Genomic DNA, 27,759 nt, shown 5'->3' with positions numbered 1-27,759 from the left:
ATGCTACAGAATTCCTGGAAGCTTGGCATTCAGACAAATCAGTCATCAATAGACACACAGAAATTAACCATATTTACACACTATTCAAAAGAGATAATAAAAAAGCTAAGAAGGAAACAGAAAGATCAGAACACATTCTGTCCAGCAGCCAGCACCCAGATAAAAAAGGATTAATACCAGACAAACAACACCAGACAAACACCGGACAAACAGTCAAGCAGAAAACAATATCCTAATCAAGGAACTACCAAGGAGAAAAAGCACAGCCTCACCAACACTGGCAGGGCAAGCTACTGTATATAAACAGGGAGCAACCCCACACTCACTAGCACTGTGTAAAGTTTACCCCGTCCATCTCAGAGAAACTCTCGTGACACGTGTGTTCAGCAAAGAAGTTTACTCAAGCGTAACATAAATAAGTACAGACAAAGCCAGGATTGGCTTGGCACATCTTACAGCACAATTTATAGTTCCCCCGTGCCACACTTAGCCCGTTGCTTGGTTACAGATTACCCGCAGTAATTCCCCCCCTCACTCAAATGGCAGATTCAGTCCAGTTCTTTTGTGTTATTGATTGCTTTCTATCGATGGCGTTGTTGTTGTCTTCATTGGGTCTTTCTGTTGTGCGCAAAGCCGGGAGTTCTCAATCACGCGCTGATTGCTTTTGCCTCCGAGCCGCTGTTCTCCCCTTTGTCTGCAGCGCCCGAGGCAAATTGGCGTTGACACAAAGTGTCCGCTTGTGGTTTAGGTAAGTGACACCAGCTGGCCCATTAATCAGTTCGCGGTTTCTCACTTCCCCTTTTTCTCTGCTAGCGCTTGGGCAGTGAAACTGACAAGCGTGGCTGGGCAAGTCCCTAGCCGTGCTGTACTGGCTGAATCTGACACACTGATGATGTTACTTAGTTGGGTAATAAAATGTCTGCAAGCAAACAACCAAGCTCAGAGAGCACCAAGACTCCACAAAGTGGTCTGCTAGGCAGACCACAGGCAATTGAGCAGGACTTATTAGGCTCCTGTCTTTATATGCCCAACAGATATTGGCCATGAAAGCCTACATCAATAAACTGAGTTAAATCTTCCTCATCTTCCAAAACAACATCTGAAACCTGTATCTTTCCTTTAATTAAATCTAAGGCATGTCTTTCCCTGCATTTATCCTGTTCTGACCTTGATATTGAAGGAGTAGGAGCTCCAGAACTTATGCCATCCTCCCTCACTGGCTTGACTCTCCTCCCAGAATTTAGCAATGGCTGGATACAGCTGTTGTGAAAAATATGTATTGGCAGAATGTAAAATCTCCTTAAAAAGTTCTCGAGTCTGAAAAGCATTGAGGGAAAAATAAACTGCCTTAAAGTTAGCATTATCCTTTTAGAACCACACCTGCTAGGAAGCAGTTGTGAAGTAGTTGTGAAAGGGATTGTAATACTACTTGCCTATTGTGCCACCTGCCCTCATTTAAAGGAATGTTGGCAACCTGAAGCATAATTCTTTGTGTCTACAAAATTAGATTTTCCTCAGTGGCTTACTTTCTTCTCTCTCCAACTTCCTTCATGTTCTTTCTCTCTAAACCTTATCAGACTTCTCCATGTCCACCTTTTCTTTCTTTCCCCATTCCAGCATCTCCATCTTCCACTTTCTTTTGCTTTCACCTGTTTTACTTTTTCCACCCCAATTCATGCTCCTTGCTTCTCCAGGCTTTGCCCTCTCTACCCTCCACATTCCCACCTCCTCATTCTTAGTTAATGCTTTTCCTCATACATTTATGTCCTACTTTTCCATCTCTTGGTACTTGGAAAAGACAGCCAAAGTCCCAGGTCTATCAGCCCATGCTAGTCTGAATTTAAAATCACCTCACTATTCTCTGTATCAGTCTATGCTGGTGGTGTCATTCAACAACTATTAGCACACAGTACTCCTAAATAATTAGACAACTCCAAGACTCAGGGATGACTCAGTGGCTATGTTCACATATTGGGTAAGTTATGATTTATTTCATAATTGGCTTTGTTCACAAAATACATAAGGTACTGGGCCATAAACCATTATTCATGAATCACAATGATTTTTTTCACCCAGTGTATTAATCCAAAACAAAACTCACCAAATCACATCATGGCTAGATTCACACATAACACTAAGCCTTAATCTGGTTTATTTTGGCCCAGCCATTGCATTTGGAATGATAGCTATAGATTTGTGAGTTGAGCATATCAAACTGTGGTTTATTAGTTAAATCATGGCTATGCAACCACTAGTTTAGTGTGGTATGTGAACCTAGGCAATTGGATTACCATGTTGTATGAATCAGCCACTATAATATATTCCACAAAACATAAGTAAAGCAAACAGCAGATGTGTAAGCCTTGCTCATAAGTAAATAGCAAATCTATGTGTGTTTGTTGACTTATTAGTAGATTTGTTGGCTGCCCAATTCCACTGTGACTCTGGATGGCATACAATACAACCGTTTAAAATAATACAATCCAAACAACCCAAATGTTGCTGATATGGAACCTCTCCTTTAATAACCATGGTATAAATCTGGAATTAATTCTATAAACTATAGCAGAGCAACCTGCAGAAACCAAGAAGAGATGCTAGGAAGGTTAAGACATGCTAAGCCAGAATATGATTTCCCTGTTTGCGGCTTAAGGTATTGTTGAACTTAGTCATTGTGGTTTATTCAATAAACCCTTATTAAACTAACCATGGCTTAATATGCTCAATAAAAATAGCCACAGAGAGAATAACAAGCATTAATAACCAGCAACAAATGTTTGCCAGCAAGGCAACTTAGCTCTGTGTCTGACTGAGGAATTCCTATTTGTGGGTTACTGGTCTGGTCCCTGCTGTTGGGGAGAAAGGCTGGACAAGTTCAACTGAGATATGGTGTAGTGTTTACATATAGCAGAGTGGAGAAAAGATATCGATGTCAGTAGCACTAGTGGATGTCCCCTTCCCTTATTTAAAATGTGTACAGGTAGTCTTCAGGTTACAACTACTTGTTCAGCAACAGTTCAAAATTACAGTGCCACTGAATGAGGGGGACTTGCAACTGGTCCATGAAGTTGCAGCCATTGTAGTGAGCCTCAGTCACACAATCGCCATTTGCGGCCTTCCCTGCCAGCTTCCCACAAGCAAAGTCAACGGAGAAGCCGGCAGGGAAGCTCGCGAACCGCTCCCATAAGTCGCTTCCACCACTTTTAATCCTGAGAAGCCCCGCTACAGAATATGAGATCCGTGGAATCTCATATTCCGTAGCACCCCCTGCCCCCCTGCACTCCCCAGTGCTTCTTTGTGGCCCTTGCTGACCCGCCTGCACTTCCCAGTGCCCACTCACTGCTCTTGCCAGCCCATTCATTCTCCCTAGCCTGCCTACGACCCTCCACCCTTGCTGGCCCACCTGCGCTTCCCAGGGCCCATGCACTGCTCTTGCTGGCCCCCCATGCTCCCCAAAGCCCACCGCAGCACCCCCCCATCTCCTAGCACTCCTTACCTGGGACTCCCGCCTCTTCCCACTTAACGGCCCTCGTGGTCCTGGGGTGATGATGGCAATGGCAACTGCCAGGATTGCTGTGGCTAAGTGATGTGGTTATGTGACATTGCACTTGATGACCACATCGCTTAGCCACGGCAATCCTGGCAGTGCCCGTTGCTGTTGTAACCTGAGGACTACCTGTATGGGCTTCTGGACTTGACAAACCATTCTACTTTCAGTTCAAGGGAATTAATCCCATAGAAAAAAGAGTTACAAGAAACGTATAATTTATATTTTGCACATATATTTTTATTAGAAGCCACATTAAATTCCCATGATAGAAGAAAGGAACTCTGTAGCTTTTAGATCCCTGAGCTACTATCTTGGGTATCCTGGAGCCCTCTCAGCTTGCGCTGCTGAAGCCTGATGCAAATTTCTGCTGCTTTGAGACAGGAAATGCATGAAAACAGTAGAGCATGGCCCTAAAACAGGCTCAACGGTAAATAAACACGCACAAAAGACTCCCCTCCAAAAACCTGAGTTTGCCCATCCTTTCTGCACCAACCCCCTGCTCCCTGAGGCCTTTGAACCCACCAAGAAAAGTTAAATGGGGCCTCTGGCCACCAAATAGTTAACCAGTCCTGATCTATTTCATGGCCTCTTCTTCAATAGATATCATCCTCAAAGATTTCAGTTAGTGCTAATGTTTTGACTGAAAATTTACCAGGGACAAAAAAGCCCTTAAGATGGTATTTGCAGCATGAGCAAAGTAACGGTCTTCAGTTTGCCTCTGAGCTGCTCTTAAACCATCAGTGGGCTTCTAGTTCAAAAGTTGTGATACGTGCTTAAGTGGTTTTTCATGATGTTTATATTTATTTTGACCCCGCAGAACATGGAGTTGGCAAAATCCTGTCATGACTTAAATAGCTATTTTGTTAGTCTTTTAAATCCTCTAAGGTTCAATAGGCATCCAAAGCGAATTAGTGGAAGCAGACTTGGTCACATTGAATGGGCCAACAAATGTTAGCCTTGTGAGGTAATCCAGACAGGAAGCTCGCCCAAATGAACTAATTCTACTTTACTGTAAGGTTACATTAACAGAATCTTGCAAGTCTGAAAGTACATTTCTCCCGTCTCCTTTACAGCCCAAGAATCTAGGGAGGGTCCCTTTTGAGACATTTGCCATGCCTCCATTTCTTCTTCAGGCTCAGCTGCCTCTTATCTGACTGTTGTCAAGTCTGCAGCTCTTCCCCATCTCCCAAGGTCATTCTCACATACCATTACAACAGCTTAGAAGTCTTGGTGTTCTCTTTTGGAGTTCTATTTTATATACGTTACAACTTGTTCAATATGGTCCAGACAAAAGGCCTGGAATTCAAGCCTGTTTAAGGCAGAAACTGCTAACAATGTTCATCAGTATGATCCAGGCCCCATTAACACACACACACGTGCAAACTCTTATTTTGTCCTAATGTATGAAAAGAGGGGTTATTGGCTCAAAGTGTGTGTAAAAAGATTCAAGTACCCTCTTTCACGCAAAGAGGTTTCTTAATGGGCTTATGCTTGACCAAGGAAACAGCAAGGCAAGGAGGCTCTTTAGACAGGCTTTGCATTTCAACCAACAATTCCGAGCATGTTTTTGTAGGTCGGTATTCGGTTACAGAATATTCCCAAGAATTACCTCTCTAAATTGTCTATAAAAGAGCAACCCACCTTCAGGACAACTGGGCACTGAGTTCTCCTCAAAGGTCGCTCACTAATTTGGGGTTTCATGCAGGCTACAGAAAGCCTCAAGAAAGGTTTGAGCTGTATACCTTCCAGCCACTCAGGCTATGCTTGCGCACGAAAACCCACGATAAAATAAAGAAAGGAGATCAGTGCATGGGTCCCGGAACTAACCCAGTTGACTACGGACGTACGACGCACGGAGCAATCAACTCACGTGGCCTTCTGCGCTCGCAGACACGCTGTACTCCTAACTTAGTCATGTTGAAGGGACCTACAATCGAGTTTCCTTTTTTTATAAAACCGGGAGCCAGGCGCACGGAAGATTCGCCCTTTGCAATCAAGAGCAATACATCAAAAGCGGAAAACATTAATGCAGCGCAACGCACCACCGAGGCCAGAGCGGAGCCTCGATCAAATGATTGGCCAAAGGCTATTAAAGACTAGGGCAGCGGTAGCGCTAAGATAACGGCAAGGCCGGGCAGACGCAGCGGAGCACACCGTTCCGCTCGCTCCCTCTCCCTCTATTGGTTAAACTTGCTCTGCAACTGGAGGCAAGCAAGCTCCACCCCCATGAATGGACCTACGGAACCCTTGTCCAATCAACAAGCTCAGTAGTCGGCGCGTGGGAGAGTGGCGTACACGGCGACCTATGGCCCTGCTGCAGTCCTGTACAGGGCGGCCTCCCGTTAGGCTTTTTTCTCTAGTACCGCTGTTGGGTAGAGCGGCAGTTGCAGCAGAAGCGGTGCCGGTAGGCGAAAAGTAAGCGGATTCGTCCGAGCGGGTGGGGTGCGGCGGCGGGGACAGACGAGGACGTAGAAGCGGGGGGTGGATGGCGAGGAGAGGCGGAGGCGGCTGCGAGAGTTAGTGGAATCCGCTGCTCCTCTCCGTCATCGCGCAGGGAGAGGAGGAATCATCCGTCCGAGGTGCGGAGGGGATGGCGGCGGCGGCGGCAAGAGGAGACGCCCGCCCTCGGCGGCTGTGGAGCCCCAGTAGTGAGGCAGCGGTTGAGGGAAAACGCTTCCGGCCTAAGCGTCGGAGCTCCAGACTCACAAGCTGGGGGCTCGGGAAGGGGGGCGTTGAATGTGAGCAGGTTTCCCGAGGGGTGGTGGGCCTGGTGGCCTTCCCTCTGAGGGGGATGAAGAGGGAGGGGGTAGTGCGTTGGGGTGAAAGGATAGGGGGCGGCGGATCTTTCTGGGGGGCAGAAGGTCGGGGTGGGCGAGCAATATTCCGAGGTTTATTTTTTTCTTTCTACTTTGTATGCTGGGATTTCCCCTTATTTCCTGCATGCAGGAAGCCTTGCGTCTTGAGAAGGAGGTTTTAAGCAGGTGCGGGGGGGGGGGATGTCGATTCACTTTAACTAGTGAATGCTCTTTAAATTAATGTGTTTTTAGCCCGGTTTTGAATTGCTTTTCAAGGGGAATTAATTTTAATTTGTTCTGTATAGATACTCCCATGGATAGAGTTCTTTGGGATAATAAGGCGGATTATAAATCATTCAAAAATAAAATGGCACTGAAGTGTAAATATGTATACACACACATATACACGCCCCCCCAATATAATCAGACGGTTATATTCTTCCTGTTAGGAGTTATTTAGTAAGAGTCAGAAGGAGAGAAATGAAGAAATTGTGGTTACAGTTAGCCCTTGAAGTACTGAGAAGTTACCTTGAAAAAGTGTGTAAAGAAGGAAGGGACTGTATATAACTGCTAGGAGAATTGTATAACTTGAGGCCTTCTTGACAGCATCTTGTTTTTTTCTCTCAACATCACTTAGTATAGATTCCCCACCCCCATTTTTCAGAAGCTTTTGCTTCAAATTTGCAGATAATGTTATTTTCTTATAATATAATGAACATTGTTTCATCATCCTCACCTGTGTTGTTTCGTGCGGGTGGAGCCTTGACCGGTACCTAATGCTCTCAGATGTACAAAGCAATTCTCATGTTGTCCTAGGGTATTTTCTGTCCTGCCATAGCTTTTCAGTGGTGATTATCAATTGTGAAAATAAAAAGGTCTGGAATGCCAGAAGGAGGATGAATCTGTTAAGACAGAAATAAAAATGTCACTAACTTTGTATTCTTGGATCTGCAGAAAGGAAGTGCTTTGAATAAAGCATAATAGTGTGAGCTTCTACAGTGAGCTTCTACTGAAAATCTAAGGGTTTTTTTTTTTTTTGTAGTTAGCCCAAATCTTTTGAAATTATTTATTGGGCTCTGAGTTATCAGTTTGATGTTAAAAAAAAAAACCTATTTGATATCCATGTTAAAAGAAAGCATTAAAGATTGTTTTTAAATAGTTTTTATTAAAAGATTTTACATAGATAGTAAATACATTTAAAGAAAAAAAAATATAGCAAAGTAAATGTGAAAAAGAAAAAACAGAAAATACATAAAAATAAAAAACAAAACATGGAAACATATATAAAGAAGTGGCTTCCAGTCTTCCTCTCAGCAGTTATACATACAATTCTAATCAAACCTTTCTCTTCTTAATAATTCCCTTCTTTCTATAAACTTTCTAATCATCAAAACCATGTCACAAAATCATTTTCTTTGCAAAAGTCCATAAGAGGTGAAAGCATTAAAGATTATTGATGTTTTGCTTGTTATCAAGAAGACGTGCCAAATATAGTAAATGTATGTTACGCAAGAAAGAAGTAAACATGTTGGAATAAATATGAATAAAGGTAAAGAGATTGTAAAAAAAAATCTGATAGAAGAAAATAATTGAATAAATTAGTCCAAAACTATGGTTTTTACTGTTTATAATGATAGAGCACTTTCCTCTTACTCTGTGGTAATATAGGAAACTTTAAAGTGAAAATAAAGTAAAATACTATGCAAAGTAATTGAGTATTGGTAAAAAGAGACTTTAGAAAGAGCATGCTGGGACTTATTTGTAATTCTAGGATTACAAAAGTTCAAAAGAGGATTTTAAATAAATATTAGGAAGCATTTCTGGAAGGTATGGGCTGCTTAATCAGGAAAAAGACTGCCACAAATGGACGTACAGGTAGTCCTTGTTTAGTGACTGCAATTGGGACTGGCAGTTTGGTTGTTAAGTGAAGTCACTTAGTGAAAATCATGTGACCATGACTCTGCTTACAATTTTACTTCGTTTTCCTTTGCTTCTTGCTACTTCCATTAGCTGAACTTAGGTTTTTTTTCTCTTTCTCCTTCTCTTTGAGGACATCTTGGTATGGGGTAAATAAGCATGTGAAAATAAGAGCAGAGAGACACTGCAAAGGTCATAAATGCAAGGACTGGTCACTAAGTTGTTTTTTAAGCATCGTCCTAACTTTGAACAGTCACTAAGTGAGGCAGTCACTAAGCAAGGACTACCTGTATACTCTCTTTCATAAAGTCTCTGGATTACCACTAGTCAGAGTTACTATAGATTTTCTGCCTTATGAGAAATTTGACTATGCCAGGTGTATAGATGTATTGATTCCCTTGAGATAATTTGTATCACATTTCTAATTGTTCATGGAAGCCAGCTGGGTGATTTTGGGCCAGTCACTCTCTCTCAGCCCAGCTAACCTTACAGGGTTGTTGTTGTGGGGAAAATAGGAGGAAGGAGTATTAGGTATGTTCGCCACCTTGACTTATTTATAAAAATAAAGTTGGGATAAAAAAAGAGCAACATAAATATGTATCTTTGGGTTAGGTGATCTTTCAGCTGAGTGATTCTGTGACAAATAGAATGAGACAAGGAATAAGGATTCTTGTTAGTTAACAGTTACTGAATAGTGCTAGCAGATTACTGCACCATCTCAGATTTTCCTATCTGGGAAGACCAGATTATTGTCTGGTATTAATGTGTATTAGAATAATCTAGACCCATCTTCATAAGTTGAGCCAGAAGGTATAATGTGTATATGAGTAGAACTGTGCAGTGTTTGAATCTGAAGCAAGGAGTTTTCCTGAGAGTACATGGTAGCTATGTGGGCCCATGTGGCTACCGTACCATGGCTTCCTTTAATGTGTTGCTAACAAGTACAGACACTGGATCTAAAGCATTTTTGCCTGCTTCAAATCCATTTACTGCACATCTTTGTATATGAAAATTCCTGAGAGTTCTAGGCTAACCAGCACAGAACATTTCTGATGAGCTATAACAATTTATTGCCAGTCTAATAGAATAGCTAATGTATTCTATTTGCACTATTTCCAAATAAGCTGTATTTCTATTTGGGTTATATAAATATGCTGAGGGCTGCCCCCCCCATGACACTTAGAAGCATGTTGTATTATGATTAAAGTATTAACTTTGCCCAACATTTATAATAAATGGACCTTATTTTGAAAATTTAGAATATTAAAATGCTCCTTAATCTCCACTTACCTTTTTCCTATTTAGCAACTTGGACAGTTGCCGTGCAAGATGAATAGGGTATATATTAAATAGAATTTTAATACCTTTTTCTTTGAATCAAAATGCTAACAGATATTGTATGGCACTCACAAAACAATACTGTACACCATTGTACATGAAACAATATTGCACACCATTAATGAAGTTCCTGCAAAAGGTTTCAACAGTTCTTTTTCCCCAAGTAATGCTTATATATCATTTGATAAGCAAGTCTGGAAATGCCTTAGGGATTTGTTTGTGTCTAGGTCACATGGTTCTGTTTAACAAAGCCTAAAAATTATTGTATTCTGAGCTCACTTGATTGTTTCTAGGTCTTAGGCCCGTTTATGGCCCGAAATGTGTTGATCGTGGGGCTGAGGTAAGGAGCAATTTGTGCTAGATATGTAAGTTTTCTATAGCTTTTGTCTTGTAGCTTCTGAAATTTGTAGATCACTTATTTACTTTATTAAACTGCATATTTATTGACATAGAAGGGAATTTATATATCAAATGATATATAAGCATTTACTTGTCTCCCAAGTAAAATCTACTCTGAAATGAAATCAGAGGTATTAAATGAACTTACTTCCAGATAAACAAAGATTGGATTGCAACTTCAGAATTAAAAATGCCTTAATTTTGCAAAAAGAGAGTTATGAATATATCCAGTACTAGAAGACAAGTGAACAATACTCTGTATTCATTTAATTTACTTCTTGTCATTTTCTCTTGAAAAGAGGAAAAAATAGAGTCCACAAAAATTTATTGGAAAGCTGTCAACAAATTAAATGATTGCTTGGGAAATTATTGTTTATTGTTGTGAGAATATACATTGGAGTATGTAAGTACTGGCAGGACTTATTTGTGTGTGGTTTTTTAATTTTTAAGAAGTTACATAATAAATGGCTGAACCCATGATTTGGGTGATGCTTGGAACTGTTTAAAATGATTCATAGAAAATTTCTGAGCAGTGACTGAATCTTCTTTTGCATATATACATCTTAAGTTATTGGGAAAGATGGCAGAAATATATGATGAGAATCTTGACTAGGAAGAGATTGAGAAAGATAATGATTCACTTTATGAAATTTTGGGAGGAAGGGTGACTGGTTCCCTGCCTTTTCCACTTGCTCTAGAATAGCTCCATCTTGAGTAACTGAGAAAATAAGGGAATCAGAGCAACCTTCCTTTATTTTCTTCCCTGTTTTTATACACTGTCTCACACTAAGGTATCTTTAAAATCTAGCACTAGCATTTCTTTTGCATATTTTGCTCTTCTTCAAGTTAGTTCTGCCAAATTGGCACGTGCCCTCTTAATGAGCATTTTCATATTTTTCATTAGAGGGGAAGAATTCCCAAGAGGAAAGCTTCAGCAAATGGCAATCAGATTTGTCAGTCTTCATTAGAGATTTTTTTTAAGTAACTGGTCTCCCTCTTTTAGACCAACAATATATTTAAACCAAAGATCCATCCCTAAATTTAGGACAGCACTACTCCCAGCACATTTTAAAAAAACTTCCAAAAGCCATCTTTGAAGGAGAGTTCAAAAAATTTCCTTAAGGTAAAGGGGACATTGAAAATATGATCTATGTATTGATGTGTTGCCCATTTACAAAAATGCATGACTATATTTTATACTCTTCCATTAATTACATTTTTAGATCATTTAAATTTATTGTACAGTTTTTTTGTAAAACACTGTAATCAATCACATTGACTATTTTATTCTTTATTTGTATCTTCTATTTTGTATGTTTTAATTGTTATCTTCTTTAAATGTAGTTCTGGTCACCAACCATAATAAAGAACATACTGTCTGATCATTTCCTTCATCAAGCTCTTGGTGAAGAGTCACTTTTTCTCCTGGTGAGAAGATAGTAGTGCAGTAGTTTTTGGATTTGGCTTAGTCTAGGCTGCTCACAGTTTCCCAGTTGAAACTATGGTTGAGTCTGTCCATGTGTTGTGAGATAAAGGAGTTTTCATTGTATCTTCTGACTGACTGCTAGTTGGTATTCATGGATGTGCTCTGCTAGTTTTCTGCCTGTCTGTCCTATATAACGGCTGTTACAGTACTTACACTGTATGTTGTTTTTTCTTCTTGGGCTACTAGGTCTTTTGGTTTACTTAAGATGTTTTGGAGGGATTTAGTTGGTTTGTATGCTATGGTGATGTGTGGTTGTAATAGTTTGTTGATTGTTTCTGAGATGTTTCTGATGTATGGCAGTGTTATCCTTTTCATAGCTTGTGTTTGTTTTGCTGTAGTGGGTTGAGTGCTCAGGCATCTTTTGGTAAAGTTGTATGGGTATACATTTTGTTGGAAGATATATAGGTCTGTTTCCTTTTTCTGGTGTTCTGTTTTGCTGCAGTGCGTTTGTACTAGTATATAGTACTAGTAATAATGTACTAGTAATAATATTCTTATACCGCTCCTCTTGTGGGAGGTTGGGTTGTTACTTTGGTAATGGAGTACTTGATTAGTGTGGGTTGTTTTTTGATAGACTTGTGTTTCTAATTTGCCATTGTTTCCTCCACCGATGAGGATATTTAGGAAGGGTAGTATATTGTTGTTTTCTTCCTCTCTGGTGAATTTTATTGCTTTGAAGATGTTGTTGATGGTTTCATGTGTCTTCTCTAGTTGTTTCTTTTTTATTATGATGAAGTTGTTGTCTACATACCATATCCATACTTTTGGTTGTATGTGTGGAAGTGCTATAAGTTTCTAGATGCTACATTATGGCCTCTGCTATGAGTCCTGAGAATAGTGGGCCTTGGGTGTTCCTCTGATTTGTTGGTATATTTGTCCATCAGACTGAAGGTAGGTAGTAAGGCAGAGGTTGATGAGGTCCATGAATCTGGGTATTTTGATCTTAATGTATTTGGCTAGGTCAGATTTGATTGGAGTATTTGGCTCCGTAGTTGGTAGGTCAGAGTGTTTGGCTAGGTAGGCTAGTGTATTTGGCTAGGTCAGAAAACTTAATCTCACAACAGATGGACAGACTCAACCATGGTTTCAGCTGGGAAACTGTGAGCATTGTAAGCCAAGCTAAATCCAAAAATGTTAGGGAATTCTTGGAACCTTGGCATTCAGACAAATCAGCCATCAATAGACACATAGAAATACACTATATCTGCACACCATTCAAAAGCAATAATAAAAAAACTAAGGAAACAAAAAGACCAGAACACATCCTCTCCAACAGCCTACACCCAGATAAGCAGATAAGCAGAAAATAATACCCTAATCAAGGAACTACCAGGGAGAAAAACCACAGCCCCACCAACGCTGGCAGGGCAAGCTACTGTATATAAACAGGGAGCAAACCCCACACTCACTCGCAGTGATGTTACCTAGTTGGGTAATGAAACATCTGCAAGCAAACAGCCAAGCTCAGAGAGCATCAAGGACTCCACAGTTCAGCCCTAGGCTACATATATTCTCTTCTATTAGAAATAAATAGATCGCTGAGCACCACAGCTAACAGCCTAAGACATCCGCACTTGTCTCAGAATAGCCCTGGTATCTAGAGTTTGTTATGAGATTTCAATAAGGTAGAGATTCTCACTCTGACTACTTATGACGGGACAAGGGACAATTGTGGCATTTTGTCTTCCAATTACAATACAACAGAGCATAGGAAATTTATGCCCTGGAGGTATTGCGACCAGAAGGGATTCTTTTGTTAGAAGTATTTTTCACTAAGGTAGTATGTTGAAATATCTGCATGTACAAAGTAGTTCAGACTATGCATAGTGGTTAAATGTAGGACCTTGTTTTTCATGGCAGTTTAGGATACAGGTAGTTCTCGACTTATGACCACAATAGGGACAGGAAAATTAGTTGTTAAGCAGTGTGGTTGTTAAGTGAGGCATCATGTGAACACACCTGATTTTACAACATTTTTGTGGTGGTCATTAAGTAATCACTGGTTGTTAAGCGAATCACGTGGTCATTAAGCGAATTGTGCAGTTCCCCATTGATTTCACTTGTTGGAAGCCATCTGGGAAGGTCGTAAATGGTGATCATATGACCCATGTCATGCAACCGTCATAAATACATGCCATTTGCCAAGTGCCTAAATTTTGATCACGTGACCATGGGGACACTGCAATGGTCATAAGTGCAAGGACCAGTCATAAGTCACTTTTTTCAGCACCGTTATAACTTTGAATTGTCGCTAAACAGATAGTTGTAAGTTGAGGACTACCTGTACAGTAATTCTGCTTTTTAATTTGGTTGAATATCCTGTTAATGACTGTGGAATATTCAGTCAATTCCTTCATATTGGATTTGTTCTTATTACAAACCTCTATAGCATTTAATTTCCTTTTTTCTACTTAAATGATTTTAGCTTTTCTGAGATACTGTAGCTGAATTTCGGGATTATTTACTCATAGCAAATAATGATCAAATTGTGTTATAGTAATAATAATCTGCACAGCCCTCTCTTCAGTTGTTTTAAAAAGTATTCCATTCTGAACTGAATTCTGGGAATGGCCAAACTTGTTCTACCCTTCTGGAAAATCACTTAGCAAGATACAGTTTTAAATGTATAGTCTACTTTAAAGTGAAGTTCTGGCAAAGAAAAACTGATCTTATATGTAGGCTGTAGTATACTGTATGTAAACTGAAACTCCTATTGGTCATTTTATTTATTTATTTAAACAATTTATAAGGCCACCCACCTTCCATAACTGACTCTGGATGGTGTACAAGGATTAAAAACAGCATTAAAGTCTTACCTGTGGATGTCCAGGTTATATGACATTTGCAGGTTTTAAATGTTGGGGTTCTTTGGTCTGGCCATATCAGTATTCTAATTTTATTTATTTATATTTCAAATTTGTCACCGCCCATCTTACCACAGAGTAACCCTGGGCAGTTTACAGTAAAAACAGAATAAACATGAATTAAAATAGATAAATATTAATTAAATAATTAAAATATGCTAAAGACAAACTTCCCATATGATACTTCCAAAATAGTTAATATTGCATTTCAGATTTTCTGATACTGTGGCAAAATCAAAGGCAACTGATAACTTGTTCTTCAATTAAAGTTTGATACATAACAAAAAGCCCATGCTCATGCTTCTGTAATCTTGTTTGTGATCAAAGGACCTAGATTCTGGTGTGGACATAGGCCTAGTGGGTTCTTCAAAAACTGTAGAAAGGAATACTGTACACCCACTCTTCATTTAGCAACCAAGTTCTGTTCCAGTGACCAGATCATTAAGCAAAATGGTCACTAAGTGAACATGTGACTGAGAGAGATGCGAAGATCACTGGTTGCTGCCATCTCATTCTGATAAAGTTCTCTTGTATAGCTACACCAGTATTTCTCTCACTCTGGCATGTGTTTTTGTCAGGTGCACAAAATTTGGTCATAAATGGGACAGGAAATGATTTTTTTTTATTACCATTTATTACCATTGTATTTGCAAAACAGTAATTGCACTCCTAAACAAGGAGTGGCTGTATATCCCCATCCACTCTGAAGTTCTGTAGAAATATAGTATCTCATTTTCAGGGCAAAAGTCTAGAGCCATATTGTATTTCTGAGTCATTATCAGTTCCGAGCTCCAGGTGAAGACAGAGGTTTGCTCTGTTTGCAATGGGAACTCGAGAAGTGGATTCATCATTCAAAACATGTCTCATCCCTCTACTCCAGCTTTTATACCTTGGGGGCAAGGATTTAATTTTAGCTAATTATAACTTTGCTGTAATGAAATGATTAAATTATATTGCTGACCTGTATTATCTGAATGTTGGACAAATTATAGAATATTTGGAACAATTTGCTCAAAGATCTGCTAGCCAAAATGTCAAATTATTTTTGTATGGTTTTTTCCCTATAACGTTTGATGTATCTATAATGCCATATATTGCAAGCATAGAACGTTAGCATTAACACTTAGCAAAATATATTGAATTCTCACAATATGTTGCACTTTTGCAAAGCCCAATGTTCTGGGTTCTTTAATATTATTGAATCAAAATAATCTAAATTTCATCTACAGTCATTATCTCTTCTTTATGTTTTCTACCTCTTTTCCTTTTTATAAAACTTGGGTTCTGAAAAGGAATCTGAACTAGTAAAGCTGATATTTCAACAAATCAGAGATGAAATGTTACATGAGCTCTAACAGAGCAGCTATTGTGCATATGACAATGGTGTTTAGGTAGCTTTAGACAATAGCATCTTTTATGGAGATAACATATTGGCTATAGTACTGGAACTGCTGGTCCGTATTTCACAGAAAAATTTTTGTTTTTTAAAACCACTGTGTTGATCAAATATTTCTGTCAAAAGGGCAAGGCATCTCTCCCAAATCTGCTTGCTTACAATGATTAGTACATTCTTATCAGGAATAATCAGTCTTCAATCAAGGGCACATGAATATGGATTTAATCTAAGAAATAATTCAGTTTGTTTTGAAACAATCCCTTCAATAGATTTTAGGAAAACAGCCCATTTAAAGGCAAAAAAAGTAAATGAGACAGTTGTATCAAGTATAAAATTGAGTTTTATCTTTGGCTTATTAAAACATTTTTGGTGCACCTCCAAGTGTTCAGAATTATAGCACACAGCATTATTGCTGTAGTTTGAAGCTTTGAAGAATTGCAATTTCACACTGTGTGCAATTGGTGACTTGTTCATTTATAATATTTTTATCTTGCTTGTCAGTAAAGCTTTCAAGTCAAAAGGCACATTCAATAAATTCTGTAATGATACAAAAGACAAACGTGGTTTTTGTATAGCCAGTCATGTTCACTAATAAATCAGAATCTGATTAATTTTTGCATAAAGAGTTTAGAAGATTATTAAAGAAAAGGATTGGAGCAGTTGATACTATTTGGACCATAATCAACTATACACTATAAACCATTGTTAAACATATAGAACTGGTTGTATTATAGAGATCTTCAACATTTTTATGCTGGTCTCACATTTGGAATTTGGAGACTCACAAAATGGCTGCCAAGGTAGAGGTAGGCAGTCAGAAAACACTCATTTACTGAAGAGCAAACTTATGAGGTGGTTTCTCCTCATTCTAGAATAGAAGTAGATAACTAGAACTAGATCTCCTCTATAGAATAACCCTTTTGTTTTAGCCTCCTAAATTCTCAGGCTGGCTAGTACCTCAGATAAAATCTCCTTTACCTTCTTCACACAGAGGTTCATGCTTGCAGTCCTTTACAACAGCATTTTGCTAGCAGTTGCATGGATTCTGTGTATTGCCCACCTGTGATCAAAAGCAATAATTTGATTGCACAATTATGATAGCAGCACATTAGATCCATTGGTGTTTTTTTAGGTTGACTTTCTTATACTTTTCTTAAGATCAGATGGAATAGACCAATATAATTATTCAGCATGAAATCTACTCTAATTACCATATCAGAGAAGAGGAATATTTTAGCATTTCATCAATGTCTGACTTAAAGACCTTACTGAATATATATTTTCAGATATTCCTTGAAATCTGAAATCATGTACAATATTCATACAATATGGCATTCATCTGTACTACAGCTTTTGCAGTGAAGTTGCATAGAGGATATTTAATGAGTTAGGACATCAGATATATTGGACTATACCAGTACTGTGTGAGTTTAGTATCTGCATTGATAATTTAATTTTGCTTTAATATGCAGATGATACAAAGCTAGAAGGAATGGCCAATACTTGGGAGGAGAGGGGGAAAATCAGAAAACAAGCTAAAAGAGTGGGCGGAAACAAATACAATGAAATTGATCAGGAAGAAATGTAAAGTCATGGATCTAGGTAAGAAAAAGAAAGAAGCACTTACAGTTTGGAACAGGGAATCTGGCTCAACAGCACATGTGAAAAGGACTTGGGTGTACTAGTGGATCTTAGATTAATGGAATAACAGTGCACAAATGTGCTGTGCACATACCAAATTTCTGTATAAAGATTCCTGTCTTTGATCATATGCAGATACATGTGTGAGTATGTTTTATGTGTGAGAATAGATGATTGATTGATTGATTATATGGCATCAAGTCATTATGGACTCTTAGCAACCACATACAGATTTTCTCCATGATGATCTGTCCCTGACCTAGTTCTTCAGCTCTTCCAACAGTGTATTCATTGCTACTGTAACTGAGTCTGTCCACCTTGCTGCTGGTCATCCTCTTCTTCTCTTTCCTTCCACTTTTCCCAGCATTAGAACTTTCTCCAGAGAGCTAGGCCTTTGCATAATATGACTGAAGTAGGATAATTTGAGCCTGGTCATTTGTGCCTCAAGTGAGAACTCTGGGTTGATTTGTTCAATGTTCCATTTGTTTGTTTACTTGGCTATCGACAGTATTCTCAGGAATCTTCTCCAACACCAAAGTTCAAAGGCATCAATACTCTTCCTATCCTCTTCTTCAGAGTCCAGTTTTCACTTCCATAGAGTGTCACAGGTAATACCATAGCTTGCATGATTCTGATCTTTTTGGTTCAGACACAGCACAGCATTTGAATATCTTTTCCAAGGCCATCATGGCTGTTTTAGCACGTGCTAGTCAGTGCTGTATTTCTTGACTGCTTGTTCCTTTACTGTTGATGGTTGATCCTAAAAGGCAGAAGCTACCTACCTCATTGATACCTTCATTGCCAATTCTAAGGCGCGTTGTTCTACCTATTGTCATTAGCTTGGTCTTCTTTATATTTAATTGTAGTCCTGTTTTTTCATTTTGCAGCGTCGTGCGGTCATGTGATCACCATTTGCGACCTTCCCTGCCAGGTTTCCACAAGCAAAATCAATGGGAAAGCTGGCAGGGAAGGTCGCACATCACTGCTGCAAGTCACTCCAGCTGCTTTTTCTCCTGAGGAGCCTGCCCACAGCACCACCACACCCAGCACACCCCACCACACCTGGCAACAGCCACCCTGCCCAGCAGCACTTGTGCTGCAACAGCCACCAGCGCACCCTCTCGCATCCAGGAGCTGTCACCCCCTGCCTGGCTGCACTCATGCCGCAGCAGCCACTTACCTGCCTGCTTGCGAGCTGCCCAGGACTTGTGACTTCCTGCCAGCTTCCTCATTGACTTTCCTTATTGGAAGTAGACAGGAAGTCACAAGGAGGTCCTTGCTTAGTGACCCACGATTGTCGCTTAACAATGGCAATGGGGACTGCTGGGATTGCTGTTGCTAAGCAATGCAGTCACATGACATCGCATTTTGAGTGCATTACTTAGTGATGGAAATTCCAGTCCCAATCACCGTCATTAAGTGAGAACTACCTGTATTAGACCTCTTCCAATCTGTTGGCCACTGTGTTGTTCTCCATATTTGCTAGCATAGCTTGATTAAAACATTGATTCTTCATCTGTTGCTTCCCATATTTCAGTGTGTATTCCATCAATTCCTATAGCCTTCCAACTTGGTAATGACCAGAATGCTGATCTAACTTTATCTGCTTGTACTAGAGGTTCTTGTAAGTAGGTAATATCTTCTAAGGTAGCTTGGATGTTGACATCTCTACTGTACAGTGCTTCAGTATACTCCTTCCATTTTCCTTTGATCTTTGAATCTGTTACTATCTGTCCATTGGCATCCTTTACCATAGCAATTCGAGGTTTGAACCTCCTTCTGAGTTCAGATATTTTTTTAAAGACTTTCCTTGTTTTTCTATGTCTGTTTCCATCCAGTGTCTTTACAGACGTTGTTTTAATGCTGTTTCTGGTATCTTCTAACAGCTCTGTGAAACTCTTTTTTAAGTTCTTTTCTGAGATTTTTGTCTTTCTTGTCTTTGGCTCCTCTGCTTGACAGTTTCCACAGTTTGTTCTGACATGCAGCTTGCTTTCTTCTGTTTATTCATTTTTGGCACTCTCTTTTCACATTCAAGGCTTCATTCCATAATTCCTCTGGTTCTCTATCCATGAGGTTCAGGACTTCAAAGTGATTCCTGATGTTCTTCTTGAAAATGTTGGGTATATATTCAAGATCATATTGTGGAAACTGACTGGCTTTCTTCTTTTTTAGCTTAACTTGGAACTTGCACGTGAGCAGTTTGTGATCTGTTCCACAGTCAGCATCTGGCCATGTCCTTGATGTTATAATTGAACTCCACCTCCTTTTAGCAATAATATAGCCAATTTGATTTCTGTAAACTCCATCTAATGATGTCCATGTATAGAAGTGTCATTTTGGTTGTTTGAAGACAGTGTTAGCTATGAAGAAATACTGTGTATACTTGCAGATAAGCCCATACACAAATAAAGCCGACCCTTGAATTTTTAACCAAAATACCATGAAAAATGCACCACCCACAGATAAGCTGACCCTCAACATTTTCATATGTTTTTTCAATATATTCTAAAGGACTTCTTTTATTTTCACATTCATGGTATTTTGGTATTACCAAAATAAAGTATTACTATATATTATACTGTATATTATGGTTTTTATATATAAGGTGCACTGGGGATGGCATTTAATTTCGTTGTATGAGGTACAATGACAATAAAGTTTAAAACAAATATTAAAGTATTACCATATATACTTGTGGAGAAGCCCATCTGCTGATAAGCCAAACCCATTTTGGGGGGGTGTATTTTGGAACTTAAAATTCTCAGCTTATCCATGAGTATATTTGGTAATTGGAGTGGCAGAAATTGATAAGTCAGTCTCCTGCTTCATTTTGGCTTCTTAAGCCATACGGTCCAACTATATTTTCCTCTTTAATATTTCCAACTTTTGCATTCCAGTCTTCAGTCACAAGCAGCACATCTTTCTTGGACGTACTATTGATTTCAAATTGAACTTGGTTATAAAACTCATCAACCTCCTCCTCTTCTGCATTATGGTTGGAGCATAAACTTGAATGATTGACATATTAAACGGTTGTCCGTGAACTATAATTGATATTAGGTCATTGACTGCATTGTAGATAAGTACTCTTCTTGCTATCCCCCTCCTAACTATCAAAGCAACACTTTTCTTGTTTTTCATGTCCCGAGTAATAAACTCTGATCTTCTGACAGTGTCCAATCCCAGTCCATCTCAATTCACTGATGCCTAACATGTCAATTTGTAGTTGTTTCATTTCATCTTTCACTGTGTAGAGCTTTCCTGTGTTCATGCTTCTTACATTCCATCTTCCTACTGTAATTCTATCTTTGCAGCTTTGGATTTTCTTTTCCTGTATGGGAACATCGGCAACTAGACATCCCAAAGGCTTTAATCTAGCCACTTCATAAACATAATTAGTACTTTGAAAGATCTTCAGCTCTTGCTCAGAAGCAAGTTGAGTGCCATCCAACCTGAGGGACTCATCATCTGGCACTAAGTTGTCAATCATTTATATTTTCTGTCTATGTGGTTTTCTTGGTGAAAATGCCGGAGTGGTTTACTATCACCTTCTCCCATGCAGTATGAATTGATGCCTTTGTCATTGTCACTAAAGTGATGATCTGCCTTCAGCATCTTCCTGTATTGCTGCTCCCCAATATAGGTGCCTCCTTGGTTTAGCTGGGCAACTGGGATGACCTTCACGCCTTGGATGACCCTGCTGAGAATACATACTCTTGGTGTATGCTCCTGACGTTCTTTACTCATAACTCTCTGGAACACCCCCTGCCATGATGAGGCAGCACAGCAGGATTGGGCGGGGAATCAAAATATTAACATAAGTATATACAAAACAAAAATGATATAGGACAATTGCACACAAAGTATAAGCTGCTTTTTTAAAACTCACAGAATGGATTGATTTAATTAACTTTTATTGATTCTTAATCACAGCAAACCTGAAATAATAATTTGCTCATTTATAATCTCAAATCTTAATCAGATTATCTAGTGAAAAGGTGCTATGAGGCTCCTGATTTTTGTCTTAGTGACATATGGTTTCTTTTTTTAGGTTTTACTGTAGCTGGATTTGAATTTCAGTTGAAAAACATTGCAACCAATTCTAGAGGAATTATTCATAAATAAAATCAAAATTTTTCTGTCAAAGCTATATATCCTTTTTACTTGGCACAGTCTAGTTTTTGTAGCATTTCTTCTAATGCTTAGTAATTAATTTTTGTCATTTTGCAAAGAGAAAATCTTACTATTTACACAACCTTACCTTAGGTGATTTGCTTAACAGAATATACATTTAAGTGTAGACTGAAATGTAGTTTCCACCAATTCAGGTGTAGTTATGATATATGTCAACAGTGTTCTGAAGCTCCAGAGTTGTGGAAATTTTATATTGCTGCCTCCTTTCTGTTAATTTTGCTACTTTTATGTTACTATAGATTTAAGAAATAAAGCTTCTTCTCATTTCCCTTGTTTTATTCATAGCCATTTTGGGTTTTAGAAGAGGATAACTCTCCCTCCATATTTTCTTCCTTTTTGTTCCTTTACCTGTGAATTTCTCTCACTGTTTTTCCGTTGGTATTCCAATGCATCCTCAGCATTACTAGATCTTTCCCCACCACAGAAGAGTCTCTCAGATGGAGTTGAGATAAGATTTACCTTCATCTGATCACAAACAAACGTTTAAAATTCTTCCTGCACACACTTTTGTTAAGAATTTAGATCTCAATAACCTGTCAATTGCTAGCATTCTTAATAACTCAGCCCTTTGACCACTAAATCATATCAGGATGTCTCGCTGTCATTGTTTCTAGGATTTCCTCTCTGTTTGTTCTGTTGATTTAAAGTTTACCTATGAATGAGAAATGTATAAAACCATGAGGGTTTAGCAAATAAAGGAAGAGATGCTTGTGCTATGCTTCTACTTAAAGTAAAGTATCACTGCTTTTCATCCCGTTCACAAATTTCCTTAACAGATTTAGAATTTCCACCAAGATTTACCTGTTATAAGGATGGGAAAGAGACTTACTAGCTCTAGCAAAATCCCGCATCTTTGTGGGAGTGCTAGCTTAATTAAAGTGGTGGTGGTGAGACACGGGGACCTATTTTTAGTCTCAATTAACAGGAGCTGCATTTTGCAAAGATTCTAGCAACTTTTCTCCTGGAAGTATACAATACAAAGCTTTTTGGCAATACAGGATGAATGTTCAAGTAAGCTTAGTAACAGAAATTAGTGCTTTAAGGTTTAAAGGCCCAGGTTTGTGAGAAGCTGAGGATTGCTACCAGTTTTGGTCAGGTGAGGAAACAGATGAGAAAAATGTGTGTTTAAAACTCAGGGTAATCCTGGTGATTGAGTTCAACTTGGTGAAAGATAACTAAAGGAATTTTGAAATTTATGTTTGTGGATACATATGTGTTTGTCTGTGTCTAAACCTTGAGGTACAGCAGTGGCTAGGTATACAAAAATTCTTTTTTGAGGTCACTTACAATGCAAGAATGCCTTCTAGTTATCTCTGTCTTCCTAGCTTTCTGTGTATATGCATGCACTAGGATTTTAAAACAGGAAATAAAAAGGCACTCCAGAGGAAGGAGCTTCCACACACTTCATGTGGATATATTTTGTGTTATCTGTTTGCAAATATCTAAATACAGGTAGTCCTCGCTTAACGTCCCTAATTGGGACCAGCAACTCTGCTGCTAAGCGAAGCGGTTGCTAAGTGGGAAATCACGTGACTGCATCTGTGCTTTCTGGCTGGAAAGAGACTCTTTTGAAATCCTTTTCTCTCCAATCTCTCCCCTCTGTGGCGGGGGGGGGAGGAGAAGGGTCAGGCAAACGAGAGATTGCCTACAGAAATTGCTTGCTTTTTCCCCCCCACCCCCACCTTGCAGAGCAGAGAGATTGGAGAGAGAGATTTCAAGAGTACTGTAAGCTGTTTGTGTAGTGTGCCTGTGGCTCCCAGCCCTGGGTTGCCAGTGCAGTCGCATTGTTTTCAATGTGTAGAAGAGCAAACAGCTTACTTTCTTGCAATCCCTTTCTCTCCAGTCTCTCTGCTCTGCAAGGGTGGGGGAGAAAACACAGGTCAGGCACAGCACAACAGGTACTGATTGTAATGGTGATTGTGTGACTGAGGGACGCTGTGAAGGTTGTAAATGGGCTGTAAAGTTATTTTTTCACCACTGTCATAACTTTGAATGGTTGCTGAATGAATGGTCGGTAAGTGAGAACATGTAAATGAAATAAAATCTCTTGGGACCTCTGTAATTCAGGGTTGCAGTTCCCAAAAAGTGAAATATGGGACATGGACAAAATAGCTCATTTGTGAGCCTAATTGATGAGTAAAAAGTAAAAGGGCTCTGCTCAGTGGCTAAGATTTAAGGTTTGGGGAACAGAAGCTGGTAGGTACTGCCAGGATTCTGAAATAGCGAACCTAAAAGAGTAATCAAAGATCGAGCAGAATAAGGATAGCCTGAGGAACTGTCCTCTTTGTTCCAGCTCTCAAGTAATGAGATGGAACTCCCTTCAGGACATTTTAGATTCTTTGGACTGCTACCATATAACCCTAGCCTCTGCCTATATAGCTGAAGCCTCATTTGAAAGTGCAAGCTGCCAGGACACTAGAAATTCTGTCCTTGTGAGGTCAGGTGTAACTACCTGGTCTCGAGCAAATTTGATATAGGAATTGGCTTTGTAATGCCACATGAGACAGCTCCCAGAATCTCAGGTTATTGTAAGCGTGCATTACCTCTGGAGTGCTGCTGACTTAATTATTCTCCCTTGACATTTTCCTCCTATCTGGGGGCAACGGAACAAATTCAGAAAAGAGCTGACCATAGTGTTCCAATGGTATGAGCCAACATGGGCAGAGATAAACCACTTATTAAAAATAATTATACCATATGATATCAGAGATCATTATTTAGGGAAGCTAGATCCAGATCCTGGCATAGATGGCATGACTGAACAGAGAAAAGTCTTTCTAGACATGATTTTGTTTGTCCGTCCCCTTAATACAGATTGGCACAAAATACAGTGATACAGGGGAAGATGAAGCTAATATCATGGATCACTTAAGAACTGTGATCCAATAGCACTTTGGAGACTCCCCCAATTTAAACTGGTTTAAATCAGTTTGCCCCAATGTTAGTAACCCCTTATCACTATGCAAGAATGCTTGCTACTGAATCCTGACCTGTCTTGCCAGCCTGGAGACTGGATCTACATTCAGTCTTCAAGAGAAAGAATACCCTACAGGCAAGATGGACCTGCAGATTCCATTAACTACCAACACAGCAATTCATTGCCACAACTATCCAATTTGGATTCACACTTCCCACCAACTGATTGGTTTCATGAATTTTGTTCTGTTGTCTATTTAGTACAGCTATTAGGTACTCAAAGGATGCCCCTCAGCCCAGCCGTCCCAACAGAGTCATCACTGACAGAGAATGCTACTTTACTATTACATTTCTCATGTATGGAGTTGGTCTGATGACAAGCGAATAATTAAAATGTGGGTCTACTATTTTAGAAGTAGCAAATTATACAAGTAAAGCAATTGGTAGCTTTAGATTAAATCCTGGCAGTCATAGGTAGTGTCTGTGCAGTAATTGGAACAAAATGCTGTATCTCTATACCCAATAATTAGGAAGAAATTCATACAGTGCTTGCAAAAATCTGAAAGGCTGGTGGAAAACTGCATGGACTCTTGAACTTTGTCAGAAATGTTTTATTGGCTGGGAAATTTGGGACAATATATTGTAGATGAACTTCTAGTTTTCATTCTTATCATTTGACTTGTATTCTTTGAAAAAGAAAGTGTCCTTTCAAGGGTGTCTTTTTTAGACTGAAAAAGCACCATAATTCTGTTATTCCTCTGGAACAGCTGGATTGTAGACAATATTCATAATATGAAGTTCTAAGTCTCATGAACATTGAATTTGAATAAAGGTTTAAACTTAATGAGGGGGGAATATTCTTACGGAAATTTTAGATTCCAATATCCTTTCCATTAATTTTGTTACTTTTATGTAGCTTTAGGAAGAAAAGCCTCTTCTCATTTCCCTTGCTTGATTCATGGCCATCTTGGGTACTAGAAAAGGAAAGGTATTCCTTCATATTTTCTTTTTTCTTGGTCCTGTGCCTGTGAATGTCCCTCCTTGTTTTTCCATCCTTATTGCAATGTACCCTCAGCATTGCTAGATCTTTCCCCACCACTGAAGAGATTAAGACTCTCAGATAGAGCTCAGCTAAGATTGACCTTTACCTGATCACAAACATGCATTGTTTAAAATTCACATTTTTAATAGTATCTCTCTAGTTACTATAAGGGTTATATATCTAAAATAACACACATGTGTATTTGCCAATAGAACAAGACAAATTATTCAATTTAGAGTGACTGTCTTGGGTGGCTATAATGCTGTAGAGATAATGGATAGATCAAATGGCATTAGATGTTTCCTGCCAACAGCGTAATATTCTGTTTCTTCTTACTATATACTAAACCAAGTCCAATTCTAAGCATTAAGCCACATTCATCTAATGGTAGAAGATTAAGATTGACCTTTACCTGATCACAAACATGCATTGTTTAAAATTCACATTGTTGTTAAGAATTTTTGTTAAGAGCTTAGATCTCACTAAGTTCTGAAACCTTGCGTCTAGCACTCTTAATCTTTCTTAATATCTTGTCCTCGTGACTAATAAATGTCATCAGGAAGTTCTCACTGTCATTGGTTCTAGTATTTCCTCTCCTTTGTTGTATTGTCCTGTTGCTTTAAAGTTTATAAGCAAGAAATTTATAAAGCCCTGTATCTCAGTAGTAGGCTATAAGAGAGGAGAGTGCAGCAAGGTAAAAATGGAGATGCCTGTGCTATGCTTCTCCTACTTCTAGCATTAAAGTATCATTGCCTTTTTGCCCTGTCTGCAGATTTCCTTAACACCAGCAAATAAGAGAGTTAATTTTAAACTAAGAAACGTATGGTTCACAATTATCACCAAAGAGCTTTTGATACACAAACATCTTCAGAATATTTATGACCCTGCCAGATTTGGGATTGGACTGTGTCCTATTTGAGGAAGATGTTTAGTAACAGGGTCTGATATTTGTTCAAGATAATATCTGAATATTTGGCGGTGGGACTATGTCAGCTAGTTGCAAAAAGAAAAGCTACTTCCAAATGTAAAGATGACACTTAGAGTCCTATGGTTGCATTTACAAAAGGAAATGGAAGTGTTTAAAATCCTACAACAAAAGCATGAAGGAGTCACAAGAAAGGCAAATCACTGAGACTGAAAAAATAGAGGATGAAGGAAAAGACAAGGGGAATGAAATGGTAAAGGCATATACTGGTAGAAAAGAAGAAACTAGGGAAATGAAGTGGCAAGGACTTGGGAAGAGAAAGAAAAAGAGAGAGGACAGACATTGGAGTGGAAAGAAAGATAAGCGAAGGAGAGAGCCCATTTAGAATAAGTGGGTCTTAGGTGGAGAAAGAACTGCCACTTGCTGAATAAACATAGTTTAATCCCAGAGAAAAGGCTCAGTTGCTATACTGGGAAATGCAGAAATAAAAGGCAACCCTATTGTCTTTCATCCATGGCTGTTCTTACTTGAGAAGGAGTACAAACAGTTCCTTACTACACAAAGCTTTTACCTACAAGCAGATTGTTGTTGCTTTGAAACTTTTGTTTTTCAGAAGACTGCATTAATATTTTATCCAGAGGGTCTCAGCAGTATGTCTTCAGTTACCATGAGGGTTATATAGGTAGTCTTCGACTTATGACCATTCATTTAACAACCATTTCAAGTTATGACAGCACTGAAAAAAGTGACTTATCTGGTCTTCACACTTACGACCTTCACAGTGTCCCTGCAGTCACGTGACCAAAATTTGGGTGCTTGGCAGCCAGCATGCATTTACAATGGTTGCCATGTTCCGGGGACACATGATCACCATTTGCTACCTCCCTGGGGGCTTCTGACAAGTAAAGTCAATGGGGAAAGCCAAATTCACTTAATGACTGTGTGATTTGCTTAATGACAGCAGCGCAAAAGTTCATAAAATCAGGCACGACTCACTTAATGACAGCATCGCTTAGTGACCGAAGATTTGGTCCCAATTGTGATCATAAGTCGAGGACTACCTGTACAGTGGTACCTCGGATTACGAATGCCTCTGTTAACGAACTTTTCGGGTTACGACAAGCTCCGGCCGCAAAAATTTACCTCGGGTTGCGAACTCCGCCTCAGGTTATGAACTGGATCTGCGGCCATTTTCCCTGCTGCCACACGGTCGCAGCTTCCTGTGGGCGAGATTGTGGTAGCAAGGAGACGTTCGGTGAGGCTTGTGGTGTGTTTTGTGGCGTTTTGGAAGGTTTT

The 27,759-nt window shown here is 39.2% G+C and overlaps 1 protein-coding gene across 2 annotated transcripts in view; it reads left to right on the top strand.

Moving 5' to 3' along the window:
- The first annotated feature begins 5,819 nt into the window (after positions 1-5,819).
- Positions 5,820-27,759, top strand: part of FAR1 (fatty acyl-CoA reductase 1) — a 53,356-nt gene continuing 31,416 nt past the window's right edge. The window contains exon 1 of one of the 2 annotated variants that reach the window (XM_025173284.2): positions 5,820-5,965. The gene's annotated coding sequence lies outside the window, so the exon portion shown is untranslated. Of the gene's footprint in view, positions 5,966-6,033; positions 6,130-27,759 lie in introns of those variants that run through there. The other variant, XM_088145893.1, reaches the window with a different exon arrangement.

The sequence above is a fragment of the Python bivittatus genome, unplaced genomic scaffold (genome assembly GCF_059951505.1).
Source record: "Python bivittatus isolate LINGU-HERP-01145 unplaced genomic scaffold, Pbiv_v1 ctg000480_np1212, whole genome shotgun sequence".
NCBI lineage: Eukaryota > Metazoa > Chordata > Lepidosauria > Squamata > Pythonidae > Python > Python bivittatus.
The sequence above is the reverse complement of the archived record's forward strand: the minus strand, read 5'-3'. Positions and strand labels throughout refer to the sequence as shown.